Source organism: Onthophagus taurus, chromosome 6 (genome assembly GCF_036711975.1).
Source record: "Onthophagus taurus isolate NC chromosome 6, IU_Otau_3.0, whole genome shotgun sequence".
NCBI lineage: Eukaryota > Metazoa > Arthropoda > Insecta > Coleoptera > Scarabaeidae > Onthophagus > Onthophagus taurus.
The window spans coordinates 6,317,244-6,336,098 of record NC_091971.1 but is presented as its reverse complement, the minus strand read 5'-3'; the positions used below and the strand labels follow the sequence as shown (position 1 = coordinate 6,336,098).

Genomic DNA, 18,855 nt, shown 5'->3' with positions numbered 1-18,855 from the left:
ATTTTACAAGTATATCTTGTTCTTATGAACCACAAGAAGGATTAAATTAAACAATCTGGTTGCGTCAAGTGTACTAAGAAGGGCTTCGTTATTAATAACGCGATCCGAGAGAGATGAGTTCTCTGCGTGCGTGATAGAAGTCCTTATAATTTACAGGTTCCCCTTCGTTATGACAGTTGTATCGGTTTATGCCAATCTCCGGGATAAATTGGATTATCCTGAGGGTTCTCTCCGAGTTCTGGCCCCGAGTCTTGGCGCACAATCTGCGAGAGAAGACTTACATACGTGACGGGAAGTGCTACTAACTCTCGTAACCTCCGGGTGCGTTAGGGGACACGAATCATTTAATTACACATTCGGCATTGCCTCTAGAGGCACGACATTACTCATTCCAATGTGGTGCGTCTATTTTGACTTATTTGGTAAATTGAGGAAGTTAGGTTGTAAGACGAAGTTCAAGAAATTAGCTAATTAACGTGTAATACGATTTAGTTCAAAAATGGGTTTACTCATTAAAAGTTATTTTTACCTCCTTTGTGTTGAGCTTTTATTAGTTTCCTTCCCCATCAATTATAACATTACAGTTTCTATATTGCGCGTCGTAAATCCTTTATCGATTAGTTTTTCGAAAGCTTTCTCAAGTTTATCATAAAAGTGTTGTACCTCGTCATCTGGAGTTCCGGGAAGTTGGAGGAGATAGATGAATGAGGATTAATCTCCTGGTCGTAGTGATATTATCTGAGCCCTCAGCTTGCGGTTATCTACCAAGTTCTGAGCATCGTACATCGGTGCAGTGCAACCGCTCCACGCTTATCTTATAACCCACAGACTTAATTAAAGATATTTTAATACAACATTTTTGTGTAACAACCCAACCCACCGATCGATTCTATATCTATATCAAACTTCTATATCTATATCCAATTTAGGTTCGTATACTCAGCTTTTAATTATTTCGGTTTTCTCAATCTCGAAACAAAGAGGAGTAAAGGAAACGAGATATCATTAACGATCGTAAAAATTTGAACTAATTAACCGTCTGGATGAAAAGTAAATTCCGGAAACGACGTCGTCGTGGGAAGTTATGGCGTTCTTGATTGTGTTCAGAGTTGTGCACACAAAAGGGGCATGAGGGAGATGAATTCCCCCAAATCAATTCCGCGCGCGGAAAACCAATTTTCTATCGCTTCGAGCAAAACAAGCGCAAATCAAATGTATCTCCGGAGGATTTCAATTTTATTGCCTAGCGGGGCGTCACACAACAACCCTTATTCAGAACACGGGGGCAATAAAAAATGCGACCGCAACCTCTCCGAATCAGAAGTTTGATGGTGTCGGTTCCGGGTCGAACGGTCACTTCCGCCCTGATAGCAACCACTCTCTCGTACTGAACCTTACCCCTAGCCTCACGGGATTGTCGTTAGTATTATAAATGTAAGCACACTGCGAGAAAGGAGATTTTACATAAAGTATTAAAAATTCAATCTGGTAACCCTTGGAGTTTTTCGCCCCTGGTTTTCGACCGAAGGGTTAATTTGAATAAGGGAAATTATTGCGAAGGGGGAAAGTGAATAATTATTAAAATGTTTTTGATTGAATAAGTGCGTTTCAATCTCCAAAAATGAAGAGATTGAATTGGTAATTGATTCAATCCTCATTCGAATCATGACAAATTTAGAATCTTAATTTACATATAAAAAACTTACCTGTTTACTCTTATAAATTGGACCTCATCATATTACCTAATTTAAAGTAAACAATTCAGCAAAAAATATAAAAAATTTATAGAGAATTTAAAGAATAAAACGGAATAAAACTGAAAATATGAACTGATTTCAGTTAGCCCTTCAGATTGTGCATTTTTTAAAGCTTTTATTAATTCCACCCCTATTTTCGCTTTTCTTCCTTCCTCGGACGTTTGCACAGCTCTAATTACTCAGCTGTGAGTGAACGATTACCAACGGTGCTCGAATAAGAAACTGAAATTAGAAATCCTAAAACCATTATTAAATTTGAATTTTAATAAAAATGTTTAAACTACGCCGATTTAAATTTATCAAAAATTAGCATATAGAAAAAATTGTATTTTCCAAAACGAATGAAATTTAAGAAATACGATTTTTAATTGTGAGATTAAAGTATCTAAAAAGAATCTTAATATAATAAACTTAATAAGCACTTTGAATTAATTTACTAATTACAGTTAAAAAACCCGGAATACGAAAAAGAAAAAAACTGGTTGCTTTTTGAGTTTCAGAGTGTGCTGAAATAGTGTAAGATGAAAACTTCAAAGGGGTTTTACGCGGGAACCCTTCGCTTAACATGTCCGTTTACATGTCTTTGAGATCATGTTTACTGTACATATTTTAATCAGTCCTCAAAGCTTTGAACTACCGGTAAATACACCTGGTTTAGATCTTGTGAGCGAGATCTTTAAGATGAATAAAGCATAAATTGTAAGAATGTAAGAATTGAAAACACTTTGAAGAGGTATTATTCTGTGTGCTACCACCAAATACATAATAAGACTTGTAACAAAAAACTTTAATAGCTTCTATACCGCTATTGAAACGGCGGTTGTTCTCATTCCCTTTGTAAGCCATTTCAAGATTTTCTGGGTGCAATTTATTAAGGCTTCGCTGGCCTTGCCATTTCATTCTTGTTATTCGTTTCTTACCGGACTTATACCTCTCTGGAAAAGTCTAAGAGAGCATTCATAATAGGAGGTTTAGTGCTCAGTAAGCATTTTAGTTCTTTTAAAATTGTGTTAATAAAAGTCTTCTATTTATTGGATTTTATTTCTCGTCGATTTTATTAAAACATAATTAATATATTGTTTCACGAAGGAGAAATAATTTGTAATTTATTAAACAGCACGATTCAACATTATAAATTAATTTGTCGCGGTTTTCTTTCACGTTTAAACGGGTATGTTGATTGACGTAAACGTACCAAGTTAAACTATGGGTCGGTTTAACTTTGAAATAGTATCGGATACAATTTACCAAACGCCGAAACCCTACCATTATGAAAAGTCAGGTTTAATTAAATTTCCTAGCGATGGTCTCTCTCAGTAGACCAAGCTCCCACAACCCGCTGGGATATTCGACGGTTTACAGATTTCTGCATACTTTACGGAACAATTAACGAGTTGCGGCGTTTGCCCATTTCATTAATTATAAGTTCCAGCCTGGCTCCTGTTGACGGGTATTTATTTATAACACAAGATTAAAGGCAACCTCATCGCTATTTGGTGTTTCGTCGGCTTCTAGAAACAGCTAATTTTAATGAAACGTGCTATATTGAAAAGTAAATATTCAATAAGCCTCATTTGAATTCATAAGGATTTTAGGTAAAAACAAAAATGGGTGTTTTAACTAAAACTGGAACTTACGATAGTTTAGCAGTCTTGAGTACCAGAATGTTTCTATTTCTAGGTCTAGTGTTACTTCTAGTGAGTATTGTTGGTTCTAGTTTTAGTTCAATTATCACCGGCCGTGAAAGCCTTCCTACTTATAAAAACTGTTATTTTAGCTATAACATGTGTTACATTTTTTATATTTTAATTGAAACGTGGAATCTGCAAAAATAAACTCAAAAAAATAATAAAATGTATGAACTATTAAAAACGAATATATTAAATTTCGAATTCAACTATTAATTCTTCTTACTTTTTTTGGTTCAAAATCACCGCGGTATAGCTGAAATGGTCAAATATTTAATACTCGTTACTTTTATTTACAACCCACTACGAATTTCAATATCGCAAGTGATTAAAAATCCAATTTGTTTAAATCCAGTTATGGTTCAATATTCCACATTTCAATAGTGACCCAGGTTCTCGACACTGGCGCCACCACCAACAGCTGCTGATGCATTAACAAATTTTAGATACCAACGCAGATTTATAGTGGGATAGTCGTTGCAATGGGTGCGAAAGGGACGATACGTGCGTAACGTGCACCAGTTTGCAAAACGTAATTAAACAATTCGAACCGTACGCCACTACAACATTGCAGCTCGTTTAATTTCCCGTGCCTTTTGTGATGGTCCGTTCGGTGAACCAAACGAAACAAAAGTTTTTCTCGTGCTTATGCTTGGCGTAGGGTTTCTTTGTAGGTGGCAGTGGTATAGGAAATTTAAATGTAAATTTTAAACAGAACAAATTCACATCTCTCTGAGTTTCGTCCCGTATTTGATCTCTTTGTTCATGTGTCCGACTCACACAAGAAAATTACTACTCCTATCCCTTTGCCCATGCACGTAACCACTCCTTTCACGTCTCTTTGTTGTACGAGCAAAGCACACCTTTGTAAATTTAATAGAATATATATTTGTAATAAAAGCTTTCACAATTGTCGTGCTACAACATACTTTAAACGTTCTTAAATTTTTGTCACTAAACTTTAAATTTAAAAATTTTGGTATTTGGTCAATGCTAGAGATACTCCTCCAATTTAAATGTAATCTCGAATAATCAACTACAAAAATAATAAACAAGTATCAATTCCAAAATTGTTTCTACTTAATAATAAAATCTTTAAATAAAAATCAGTCGTCATATCCCTTGTAGATCTTTCAAATACGAAGTGATAAAACCTGAGAATTGGGAGTAACTCGGATATAGGGGGGCCATAAAATCGGCAATTTGATTCGGGCAGCTGCAGATTCTCGCGAATTCGTTTTATGGAGCTTTTATTACGTCATCCGTTGTTTACAAAATCACTGCTGTACCATGACACGAAACCTAAATTATCGTAAAAATCGAACAGGATCGAATAAAACCCGTCTTATTTATAAAATCATTCAATAACCCCGAAAATAAATAATACGTCATAATTAATAATTTAAAGAATTCATTAACAATCAAGATATGTGTTTAATATTTGTGTCAAATAGGTACCCAATCAATTGGGTGTAGTCGACCCTTAATTAGTTCTGACACAATTTCGGAGCCAACATGTGAGGTAATCAGGTACGCAAGGCGTATGATTAACCCCGTACCTAATCATCCGTTTGCGGTTCCTAGCTCGACTTCGTACTTTGATTAGAGCATATTCCAAACCTCATCACAAACAGATCAGAACAAATTAATTAAATGAGACTAGTGGTCCTTTGTTCGAGCGAAATTGTGTACAATCAATCATTGATACCTCCTATAATGCCACCGGTTGTTTCCCCAATCCATCGTAAGCATGTAGGGAAGAGGGATTTGGGTTAGGAATTAGGTCGGCAATTAAATAAAGTTTTGCTAGAACCCTTGTTACATATACGATACAGTTTATTCGATCAATTAAAGTAGGAAGGAATAAATTTTATTTGAAGTAAACCTACGATTCGTCATAGTTTGACACTAGCAGAATCTTCTAGTTAATCGCCCTCTTTCTGCTACACCTTTCAATTCATAAAGGCGATAATACCGATCTATCCTACCTTGAAAGATATAAAGGTTATTGATGGTGACACCGTTCACCGACGGAAACCACGTGGGACCTTCAGGGGACACCCGAGCAAGCACATTCATCTTGCGTGGGGAATGTAAAAGGGGGGCCTACGGCGGAAATGGGGATACACGATGGGAAATTTCGGGAATACCTCTGCCAAAGGTCTTGACCCTACGTTTGTGTTTCTATCGATTCCCTGGGAGCGCTTTTACCTGCCACATCGAAAACCACCTTTTGTGTGAAATTTTGATTTAATATCAAATAATTATTTTTAATAATTGAAATAATAATATGTACTTACAAAGCCGTACTAAGAGGAACGTAAGGTGTGTCTTGTAAATCTTGTTAGACATGTAGTTTCCAAGTTATTCGAGTAGTGTTTCGAGTCACAATAGCACGAAACTCGTTTCTAATGAGTACCTTAACACAATTTGGTCGTACAGCCGCGACATGGGCGTCGAATCCGGAAGCAGTTTCGATAGGTCACGTCTTTACTTTCCGCCCCCTCGAAAAGCAAAAACAACAAAATTAGAAACAATCAAAATCCAATTTTACGATAGAATTAACCACCCCACGGCGGAAGTCCCCATCCTACGATATGACGGGTGTGAACCGCGGGCGCTAGATGGCACAAACTTCCTGCTCCCAAATTGAATTACAGTCCCGAAGTGGCGAAGTTTGTGTTGGCGTCTTCGTCTACCGCGAGTTTTAGTGCACTTAGTACGGGAACGCGCTAGGCTTCTCACTGTTATTTCAGTGCATCAGAACCTGCGAGTGTCTATCTTTTTGGAAGACGTATCTGAAGGCTTCGGCTAAGCGCAGCCATCCCCTCAGAAATAACTTACTTACACGAATGAGCACGCGTTACCCTCGACTGGCCTATTTCCTGGTGTAATGTCCCAGCTAAAAGCCCGAATAACTTTGCGCCACAAATGTAACTAAACTTAAATTACATTCGAATAGGTATTTTTTAGTAATCACAAATAGTCTGCGTGAGAAGAATTACAGTGGTACAAATTCTTTATTCAAATTCGTCTTTTTATTTTGCATAATTTAACAAGCTGTAAAGGTAAGATATATTTCCAGAGATTGGCGAATAAATTATATTCCCACTCGTGCTACTTTTTTATAATTGGATACGCTATAAAATACCGTCAGAGTTGAGTATCACGATATCGCTGAAAAGTATTTTCAGGCTATAAGCTTTAGCAATCTAGCTGCGGAAACACACAGGAATTGGAACTATGTCCTTTAATTGAGATCGTTTGATAAGCAGCAATCGATATGAAACCACTAAAATAAAATGAAATTACTTGCGTTAATTACTTTAAGTTCAGAGTTAGCGTTTTCCTGATTGACTCTGAAGGCTTCAATCATTCTATCCTGAGCTACATCTACGATTACACTGGAACAAACTTGAATTTTTTCCAAGGACTTTTTAATTATATCTGTGATCCTGACCAAAAAGATTGACCTGTAAACTGAAACTTTATGTTATGTTTTTCCAGGGTTAAGGATATGCTATTTTCCACAGCTGGGATAAATATTTTAATCTAGAAGTTAATCTTAAATGCTAATAAAAACAAAGTTATAATTTATTCGAACTAAATAATAGTAGAATGTAATTATTGAGAAAAGCCATTAAAAGGATAGATCCAATCTAGCTTTTAAAAACTTGGTATTAGTAGAGTAGAACAAACATCATTTGAGAACGGCGGGGGGTGATTAATGATCCCGACTGCAACATCTGCATTCTTTGCCTACGGTCGTCTCGAAAGTAAACTTCCGGATATAGAAGATTAATTTTCTTCGGCAATTCGCTTAATTACAGTCGGGATGAAATTTCAGTCCGCTGCATAAACGGAACGATTAAACGGGCGAGGGAATTCTGTTTTAGCGTACAGATAGTGTGTCCGGTGGGATAAAGGGCTCTTCATGACTTCGTGACCTTTGAAGTACTTACAGCTGTACGGCATTAGTACTTGACGGACCCCATTCGTATCCTGCGCCGTCCGTTCCGGGTACAAAGGCAATTTTTCACAGAGATAGCCTTTGGCTGCCACTTCTTTGCCCTTACTTCTTTACTGTGTACTGTGCAAACAATAGCTAAAAGCGGAGTTATTTTTTAACGTACTTGAATCGATTTCTACAATTTTAACGAAAAATTAAAATTAAAAACTATTTAATTTAACGTGGGGATTTGTAAATATCAATTGTCTGAAAAAGAATTAATATTTTGTATAACAATCGATATGTTTGCGTAGAACATCAAAGCAACGTAAAAATTGACTATTGTTCTGTGATATGCATAAAATAACAAAGCTATCCTAAACAAATAACTACACAGAACGTTTCAAATTGACAATAGTCGAAAACAATGACCATTGAATGATGTATTATATGAAACTATATTTTAATGTTAAAGCTAGGAAGTAGATTTTAATTTTAAATAATCGTTCTGAAGTGAATAATAAAAAGAAGTAAGTAAAAATACTTTTCATTTATCCGCAAATATTCCGCTTACATTGAATGCACATCATTAGTGGTTCGGGAAGGATTCAGCATCGACAATTTTAACGCTACATTTTAACAGAAATCTAACCGTTATCATGGCGAAATAACGACCTCGTCCCTCTCGAATAAATTCCAGTGCGCCCCGGCTAGATTTATCGGTAGGGATGCAAAAAAAAAGTCGCGATCCGCGCTTCATTTGGCGTCATTAACGACGGCGGCGTCGGCTCACGACGCTCTAAATATCGCGTACATCAGCGTCCGCTGCCAACCCCGATACGTAACGGAATTTATCATACGTAAAGAGATATAAAAACGATTTACAGTGTTGCCACGCCCGTTTTTCGAACGCTGCCGCCATGCATTAATGCACTTGAGCCAATGTTTTAAAAGCACTTGGCCAAAAGCTATTACTCAACGTGAAGTAAAGCTAAAACCTACCCAGATGCATTTTCATATTTCATTTCATAGATATTTTTATGTATAAACATTATTAGTTTACCTGATGGATTAAAAAAATTATAAAATCCGTTTTAATTAACGTAAAAGTATTTATTTATTTAAAGAATGTAATACCCAGATTTGTGGTATTATTATTATTATTATTATGGCTATCAGTAGACGTAATAGGATTAATGGTATTAGACCCCTTATATACCTCAAACTGCCATAAATTAGGGCGCACACATCAACGTCGAGCACAATTCGGCAGTAACAATATAGGGACCAAAATTTATCGTACGCAAAGAGAAATAAAAACGATTTACAGCGTTGCCGCAGCAGTTTAAGCGACGCTTTATTAGCCGACTCGCTATATTTTAAATGTACTTGATAAATAGGTATCAATTAATTAATTTAAGCCGGAATTAAATTACGTCGACGTATATTTGTAGAGGGCATCAGCCCTCCAACTATTATGAGGGGAACGCGGTTTGAAACATTAGTGTACCGAACGTACATCACTGAACCGTCCACTAGACGGCGCTAATGAACCTGCGAATTTATTATTCCATCCTATGAATTATTTGAAATTATTAATTTAGATTCGCGATTAATTTAGTATAGATTATTATTACCGTTGAGCCTAATTTAATGGGTTTGTTACAGAGTTGCTGTTCTTGGTTATCCAATAGGTAAGTAATTCAAATTGATATAACTCAAACGCACTTTACCGTCCTTCCTGAATAATTTACAAAAAGACTTTTGCCGTAATTGAGATTTGAGAGCTCTCAAATTTTTGCATAAGCAAATTTGTACTTTGCCCAACGAAGTATAACGGTCTTCAAGTATAACTTTCGAGGGTTAAACATCCCTTAAAGATCCCCAATTAAGAACCTTTTACATTTTTCAAAAGTTACTTTCCTAATTACGTGCGAATCCTATCTTTTAACTCACTTAATAAACTAATTTCTCAACCTTAAAAATACACATCAATAGTAGATACTTTTCATATAAATTAATTTATTGATTTAAATTCAATTTAACCAATTTTATTTAATTTACCACGAATACATTATAGCAAAAGTAAATTGAGAGATCGAAAGTTGAAGTGGATGGTAAATAGTACTGCTCTGAATTAATATTGAATATGTGTATGTTTATTATTTATTTAAACAAACTAAATTTTATAAATGAAATGTTCTGAAAGCACTTGATTTTATGCTATTCAAGGTTTTTGTATCATGACGGTTCTTCATGAAAATTTAAAACCGTCAAGATAGAATTAAGTTGTTCAGAAATACCTCAACCAGACCAAAATTTTCTTCAATAATCTTTTAATATAGAAAAAATCTCTTTTAAGTTACTATTAAGATTTACCTTAATAACTAAGACCTATGGGATGTTTTAAGTATTGCCCTATGGGATCTAGAAGACTAACCGTTATCTTACTGTAATAAAATAGCGCTGACGTAACGAAACCGCACAATAATTCAATTTACCCGGTTATAAATCCCACGGGCACGTACGGCTTTGCTGCGGTCTAATTCGTTGGAAGAGTGGAACGAAGGAAAGAGGTAGAAAAGAAGAGTAAGGGGTAGTAAAAAGGCGATGGAGGCAACGCCCGCGGTTACGTCGCAGGACGTGCCCGGAAGAGGACCGCTCGAGATCTTGTTGCAATTTATTTCTTACTTGGCACCACTAGACCGTATAAATTACTTTTTAAGGCGCGCAAGTTATGATAAACTATCGCGAGGCGGCCCCCTAGATAAAGTCGACGGAGAGTGGCCTAAAGTACTCTGGCGGTCTGCGCTGTATCAGTGAAAATTAACTTCTTGCATTAGAGAATTTAAGGGCCGTCCTCCCTTTCAACTTATAAGGCACGTCCCAGTTTTCAAGAATGTTAAGATAATACCCATAATACTTGTTTTAACAGAATTTGTATCGATCAAACATTGAAAAATTCAAAAATCATACCAGTTTTGCTTTTGCAATTCCCTGGTTGGTAAAGCTTGCATTTTTCATTCGGTCGTTTCCGGTTTTACTTAGTGTCTTTTGTGTCCGCGGAGAGGCGCTTCTCCCGTGAATTTTTAATGCCGCCACTTTATGACAGAGCCGGGCTCAGGCAACAATGATTTACTGTATCTGGGCGAGCCGCTACGCCGCGCGTTTGTCTAAGTAGGAGGCGTTTTAAAAAATTTATGTTCCCGAATTCTCGACGCCGTTCTGCTGCTACTTCCGTTAGAAGAGGTCGCTTGTTGAATTGTGAGCCTGAACTTTGATGAAAATTTATTTTCACGTTAAGGTGTTTACAAATTTACGTTTTTATTTTGATTTTAATCAAAATTGTTAAACCATTAAGAAGGTAAGAAGAAAAATTGACGTCGTTAAAACGTTTCCTAAATTACCCGGTCTCTTCTCGTATATTTAGTAATTAAATAAACGACCGGAAGCATTTTGGGTGGGTTGGAAACGGAAATGGTCGGCCCGAATCCCGCAGAATAATCGAGTTAGTCTTTTACATATTCGCGTAATTAGTCCGGTACCGGCAAAAAATTAGCGTGCCGAGAAAAAAATCTGAATGCCAGACCTGCACATTTGAGCTGATTGTATCAATTTTCGGAGGCGTCCGCGTTCAACGAAAATTTACATTTTTGCTTTTACTCCGTTTAACAATTTGCGGTACCAGCTTTTTACTTAAATGTCTCGTGTTGTTTGACACAATCATTTTATTGAGCTGTTAAAATCCATAACATTAGTTTTCCATTTTCCTCTAAGTAAATGCACTTTTAATGTTCCATTCTATAGAAAAGTATTGGATTAAACGCAAGTTTTGTCAGCACGTTTAACTTTGATAATAATCGGCAATAATTGTTTTTTTTTTAATGGAAAAGTCCTAATTCCTCCGGGTCCCAATTTTCGAAGGGGATAATGTCTGGCGATTCGACGCCTTTATCGGCACTTATAAATCGAGATTTTCCAATTTCCAAATGCAATTTTCGGTCCGGGGTCCGGACACAATCGGGTTTTCACCGCGACATACGGCCCTTACGATATCAGGCTGAAGCCGCCCAACTTGACTCTCTGGAATTTATTTTTGCGCAAAGTTACGCCCTGTAGTTTCGAGAGGCAGGGGCGAAGAGGTGGGGTTTTAGTGAAGTTGAGTTATGGTCCGGGATTCCGATGCCCTGGAGACGCATTCCTAAGTTACACGTCTTCGGAAGTTGTTTTGTTGCCCCCTTGCGATGTGGGGATAGAGTTAATGCAGTTTAATATAATATAGGAATTTCAGTTTAATGCGATTATATTAAATTTTAATTATTAGGGTACATAACTTTATCAATTTGGGTTTTGATAAAATATTTATAAGCAAAACAGGAATCAGTCGATCTATTCTGGTATAATTTGATTAATTACACCAATAAACCCACATTGTAAACGTGTAGGAATCATGGGTTATGGTGTTAGAGAGTGAAAGTGCTATAAATTTAATTATCGACTCCCTAATCCTCGCCATAAATTATAATTGATCGTTCGCTATAGGATATGAACACAACACACGAATTTGATTTACAAAATCTTTAACAGTAAACATTTAACTAAACTGTAGTTCTTAATCTACTATAATCCAAACTATTGTTATTAATTCTATTAAAGTACTTTGGGCTCACAAAAGCAGATGTGTGTGCTGAACACGAAATTAATTCCGGTTGATGAAAGCGTTAACTCGCCTGTCGTAACTGCAAATATGGAAACCCCTGGAGTGTCGCGTTAAAATTCCAGTGAAAAGCGTTTCGAAAAGCTCTACTACACGACATGAGCAAAACAGACAAGTTTCGCCCCGTGCCCTGCCTTTTACAAAAATAAACGTTGCCGCTTTTTGCAATCCCCCGCAACTTAATGGAAAAAATAAATCATAATGTCCAACAGCGCTGCCGCTAAAATTAAATTTTGGATAAATTTCCTAGAACGTTTATCTCATGTGTATCGTTATTATATGCATTATCGTGTGCGGGTATTGGGGCGAAACTAACGATAAATTGTCGATGGAAAATAGACACCTCATTATTTTGTTTTAGTAATAACGCGATTATCGTATGATAACGTAAAAATATTCAAATCGCGAAATTCTATAACAAGCGTTTCCCATTCAAATTGATTTCAATTTCATATATCTCCGAATGTAGAATACGAGCTATTGAATTAAAGAATTCATCGTACCACCTCGAGTGTTATGGACAATTTCAAACTTGGCTCTTGTTCGTTAGATAAATGGTAGTAGTGTTTTCTCCGCACTGGCATAGAGCCAACGCGCAAGTTCAAACTCGCTTTGTAATCCAAAGCTGAGATACCTAAAAGTATAGCACCAATTTACACCAAAAATCGATTACACGGAGATTATGGGGAAACAATAATTGGGTATTATCCGAAGACGATATAATAACAATTCTCATTGATATTATTAAATTCAGTACCTAAAGATTGAAATCTCGAGAGTTTACGTCTCGAATTTAATCAAACTGTGTGGAAATTTCACCTAGCTTAAATGGCATGGATACCGCTTCAAATAGCTTTGATCGTTTCCTTTTGCAGTAACGTTCTCTCTGTTCTTATACCTGAGAAATTTTGTCTGCATAGAAATTGCCTATTCACCCGCATAAAATACACCAAGCAGAAATTATATGGGCAGCATTGTTTTGACTTTAGAAGCTCCAAGGAGGAACTGCTAGGAAACGGGACGCGGACCGGAAGTGAATTGTGACGGAAGCGGATATCCTACTGCGGAATGCTTAATGAACCACTCGAATTCACTGAATCAACTACAAAACTTATCGTATTGTCGCTCCAAGGACATATTTAGTATGTAAATGAAATTTATTATAATTTTTGAAACCTTTTAAACCTAATTTATTTAATGATTTAAGAAACAATGTCTACATTAAATTAAAAAGAATGTTTTAAAGTTTAATTTGCATCATAAGTCATTTCTTAATTCGATCTCCACGATTTCTTAAAGTTGGTGATGAATTTAATATTTCTTGATTAATATTTATTTAGGCGTAACCTTTAAAAAGTATATCTACTTGATTAATGTAGACTAAGAATCTCTTAAAGTTGGTGATTAAATAAACAGAAATATTCGAACTAGATGCAGTTAATTCCTACATGCAAGCCTCCAGCATATTTTGCAACAATCACAAATTTCTCGTATGTGTGGAGAATGCCGAAGTACCCAAATTCCATCAGCATCATACGTTCACGGACCAAAATCTGTAGCAATAACTTCCAAACCCGACTAAATATTTACCATTCACGGTGATCACAAATGCCATAACATGCATTATTGGAATTTAAAAACCCATTTTGAATTCCCGATGTGGGGTTGGATTGAAGTTTTAATTGAAATGATTTGAATCATTATTCTCGTAAAATTTTATTGTTTTTCTTTTCGAGTATTCTCTTCTATTAGATCTTGGATCCATTAATTAAAAGGTACCCCGGTGTCGCCCTTCATTTAATTTAACAGGTACCTTTAAAGTAATTACCCCGTTGGAAGGACACGGTTCTTAAAAAAGCAAACAACTTTATGCAAATTCCCCTTGGCTCCTTGTGCCAATTTCGTCTATTCGGTGCGCTAGACGTTTAATCCCGGCAATCATTTTTAAGTGGGTTTATCCCGCAAGACTCGTCCTGGGGCTTTACTGGCGACCGGAAATAAAAAATAAAACAGGATAAATGGCTGTAGGAGAAGAAAAAGAGAGAAATGGGTACATTTAGAGACCTTGGAGCGTCTAGGGACACACCCGTATTCCCATATTTTACTACAAACTTCCAAGTAAATAAACCATAGCGTCTGATGTCTAATAGTTGAAGCTTGCTCGTCACAAATTTGCATGTATTAATTGATTGTCGGCAGGGTGTTGGAACCGTTAACTTTTGGCACGTAGAGCGCCTCGACAAAGTTTGTGCTTAAGTACGGCATTACAAGAGAATTATTACGTAACGAAACTTTGTTTTAGAATATCCCAAGTGCTCGCGCTACCATAAGTCTAAATGGAATGTGCACAGCTAGAAGCATAATAAATTAACTGAATGTAAATAAGTAGAAAATCGTTCACTTATATATTATCACCCTTATATATGGTGTCAAAATTTAACGTTAAAAAATTTAATCAAAAATTTTCATTTTATATTTTACATATTATTCATCTCCGCTTTGCTTGGCATGTAAAACATCACACAATACAGTTATTAAGTGCGTAATAGGCCAAAACCCCTGTCAAACCCGCTTCAAAGGTTCCAGCTGGTTGGGTTATAGCCATTATTAGGGGATCATAACGGCTGATGACCGTTAGCTTGAAAATTAACTGTTTGAACTCTACACTGTGTATGGTTCGGATATAGCTGAAATTATATAGGTCGAGGATAACTTACTAAATGTATTCCGGAAATTCTCATAAACGACTGCATCATCCGTGTATAAAGCTTTCTAGTTCTTGTTCACTATCACTAACGTCCAACCTTCCTTCTAAGACATCTTTTGATTCTGAATCAAAAAGAATTTTGCGCCTCCTATCGATAATCGATAATTCTTGGGTGAATAACAATTTTTTTAAATTAAATTATATTAATTGCTTTTATAAATCAATAACGTAGTTAAAATTAAATAATGACAATACATAAATTAATATTATAATGTAAAAATAGATTGTTATTATTTACCATCTCGATCGCAACAACGCAAGCCATGTAACATATCGGTTCAGTTACCATAATACGTCAATTTTCGATAATTGCCAATTATATTTACATAAATATTAACAAATTTACCCATAAAATGCCACAAATAATAATATGTCACGATAAAATGCATTGTTATAACATAAAATATTAAAATAAGTATTGCTTTTTTAAATTTTTATATTAAATAAACACTTTAAATTTGGCTCAAATATTTGTTGAAAATTCCCGAAAGTTAAACGCTTCATACATAATGTAAATAAATAATACTTTAGTAAATTGCCGTCAGCGATTTAAGACGATAGGTGTCCTTAAATCAGGGACTCTTCGAGCAATAAATATCAATAAATGTCCCCCCACTGTGTTTTATGTACGACGAACATTGGGCCTCCCTTATTCTCTATAATTTCCCAGTTCGGTCGCAAGTTCAAAACAACCCTAAATCTTTATTACGACTAAAAGGAATCCGGGGAATAGACGACCTCTTGCATTTTCATGTGACTTTGAAGTCTTCATCCATGTTGTTGATTGATCAATTTTATTATTATTCATAAAATTATTTTAATAAAAGAAATCTCATAAATTAAAAGAGAATTAAAGGATTACCTATATCATTTAATGTAACAATTAAAATCCATTTTAAAACGAACTAATCGATAGTAACATTAATGTAGTAATAATTTCGTGACTCAGGTAGATAATAATTATTTCCAAATAAACCGTTTGCTTGGTCAACGTAATCTGGATATTCGGTTATAAAACGAGTAAGCAAAATCAATAACGATAATATGTTTAGTTTAATGCGGTTATTTATGTGCGCGCATAAAATATACTCAATTACCTGTATAGATTTTAAAGTAACAAATTGCTTCAATAAATCAAAATGTAACGTAAAAATAAGTTAATTCTTTTAAATATCCAGTATAAATCAGATGGGCGAAAATAAGCTGATAGAGAATTGACAAGTGGTAGAGTTATCAGAAAGATTTAACACTTGCAAATAGAAATTCGATATTTTTGTAGGACCTGCCGTATTGTTTCCGGCCTTATCGCCTTCGGCCGGATGTGGCACTTTACGGGAGCAACTCCCTGATTTACGATCCCTCCAACTCAAGTTATTTCCCGTATAGTAACGCCCTCTATGTAGCGTGACGCCATTGCATGCAATTTTCAGATATTTCATTTATCAGCCGTAGCGTACGAGGTTTTACGTCGACTTTACTGTATCAACAGGACAAATAACGTTCTCCTGATAGCAATCGATACAAATTTAACGAATTTACGATCGGAAAATAAACAAGCACTTACTAGAAATGCTGATTTGAAATTTTGTACGCATTTAATCTATCTGTTTGTAAGTATTGAATATTCGGTGTAAATCGTGATTTATCAGGACAGAATCAGATTACCTTTTCGCTGATTTATTACGTTTTAAGTGATATCGGAAGCGGAAGGAACAAAACCAATGAAAAAAGCGGACCTCAATTTCAGAGGGATTGGCAGACGATTTCGCAAAATTCCTTTGATTTATTTGGATTATGTGTTATTTCTCTTCGGATCGGCGAAAGGCGGCTTCAATTCGCGCTCGATGTCGAGTTCCCATTTGCGGTGTTACGGAAAATTGATAAGGGATAAGTTGGAAAATATTTTTAAAGGAGATCCCGTGCGATCTTGTGCACTTTTCGAATCCTTTCGCCAGACAGCGGTTAGGTTAAAATACTATTTGATATCAAACGCAGTTGGGTTTAATGGAGAATTACGCTTTTAGAAGTTTTTAAGCGCTGAGATTTCTGCTGCACATAAAATGTTTGATTTCTTTTCCGGGTATAATAACAAGTTCATTGCTCGATAGTAACAAATCAATTCGAAGCGTCGTGTAGAAGTTATTTTATTAGCAATAAACCCGAATGATGGCTGAGTAACTGGGTCGACAGGATATTTGGCACGAACATGATTCATTTTTCAATAAACTATCGCTGGAAAATCTTGTTGGGTTAAAACCTTGAAATGTTTCACTTCTAGACAGAATTATTTACAATGGTTGAGTACAAAAGTGTAATTTAATCCGTACATTAAAGAATGACACAAGAGGTGCGAGTTCGTGCGCGGTAGTTACGCCTTAGTTATACCTGCAGTATTTCCGGTCCATGGGACGTTTCCTGTGTTACCATGGCTACTGCAACTGGCAGCTTCATAATTCGAGGCACCAAGTCTGAAACTGCTATTCACACGTCAGGAAGTAAAAGGGACGAGGAAACTTCTAATGAATAAAAATTCTGAGCGAACAGAAACTCAGCAATGAATTTATCTTTTTACTCGCAAGAGAGTTTCAGAATATTCTTTACACTTAATTTGATATAAAATACTGACGGGTTATTTTTTTTATTGATCATGTATATATTACAAAAATAACCAGTTTAAATGGCATAAAATTGGGTTTGAATTGATATTGATAAAATCAAAGAGGATTTAGCTTATAGACAAAATGTTGGAGTCCTGTTATTGATTGAATAAACAGAACTCGGCACCAGACAAAGTTGATTTTCCCGATTTGTCAGTCCATAAAATGTAAACGGGGCCTCATTTGGACACAATTGTTTGTTGTAGTGCGTTCGTCCACTCTTGTCTAAACGAAATTCATTCTGAATTCTATCCTGTGCGTGGCATTTTTTCCAAAAATTTCCCGCCTACCATAATACAGGGGAATATTTATTTGTTGATACTCGCATTCCAGTACTCACATCCGGAAAACAATTTTACCTATTTCCGCCGATAGCAATTAGTCCACGTATCGGACACATTTTTTTATGAAATATATTGTATGTAATCACAATCTCACTTCGAAGTTCGAACCTGTTACATTTCACAAATATCACTTGTCCATCACATGAAATCTAAAATTTTAACCAAAAATAATTTTTATATTTAAAAGATACTTTAATATCATTCGCTGTGTTCATATGAGCCTAACACAGGGTACACGCCAATCTAGCTAACGATATAATTTCAGATATAGTCTACGTTATTCCCTACATCAAGGGGTAACATGCAATTATATGCTTCAAAGCTACTTTGATATTACCCATCATGTAAACGTATCATCTGCATATCACAATGTAATCTAACTGAAACACACAAAAAATGTATTAAATATTAAATAAATTTGCTTTAAATAGCTTCTTATTTCATAATCATATCTCAATTCGTTCTTAGAATACAATGTTTTAAAATTTATATTTCAAATAATCAAACATGCAGAGTTGAGTTTAAAAAATCATAACGACGATGTTTATGGAAAATAAGAAATTATATATGGCACACTAAATCTTCATTAAATTAGCTTTAAAATGTTGTTTATTTAATGATGATATCTCAGTTCGTTCTTTAAAATTTATTTTTCAAAATCATGATAACAAAACATGCAGTGTTGAGTTTAAAAAAAGTAAGAAATTATTTATGGCACATTAAATCTTTATCGAATTTGATCTATAATAAATAATTCAGGTAAATGAAATATCTTATTAGTCTTAGGCCCACTTTTACCACCTCCTGATAAATTTATCCGATAGATAAATCCAATTTTTAGCCAATGAGAGCGCTTAAAACCGCCGTAACCATGGCAACTATCCTCTAGATAGTTTATGAGGAGGATGGTAAAAGTGGGCCTTAGAGTAGTTATTATTAAAAAAATATGTAGCATAAGTCAATGATGTTATAGAGC

General features: G+C 35.4%; 1 protein-coding gene across 3 annotated transcripts in view; it reads left to right on the top strand.

Moving 5' to 3' along the window:
* Window positions 1-18,855, top strand: part of LOC111427934 (neuroligin-4, Y-linked-like) — a 120,411-nt gene that overhangs the window by 22,368 nt on the left and 79,188 nt on the right. For 2 of the 3 annotated variants that reach the window (XM_071196381.1, XM_023063297.2), the window contains exon 2: window positions 9,063-9,088. The exons of the other annotated variant lie outside the window; for it this stretch is intronic. The gene's annotated coding sequence lies outside the window, so the exon portion shown is untranslated. The remainder of the gene's footprint in view (window positions 1-9,062; window positions 9,089-18,855) is intronic. 3 annotated transcript variants of the gene reach the window in all.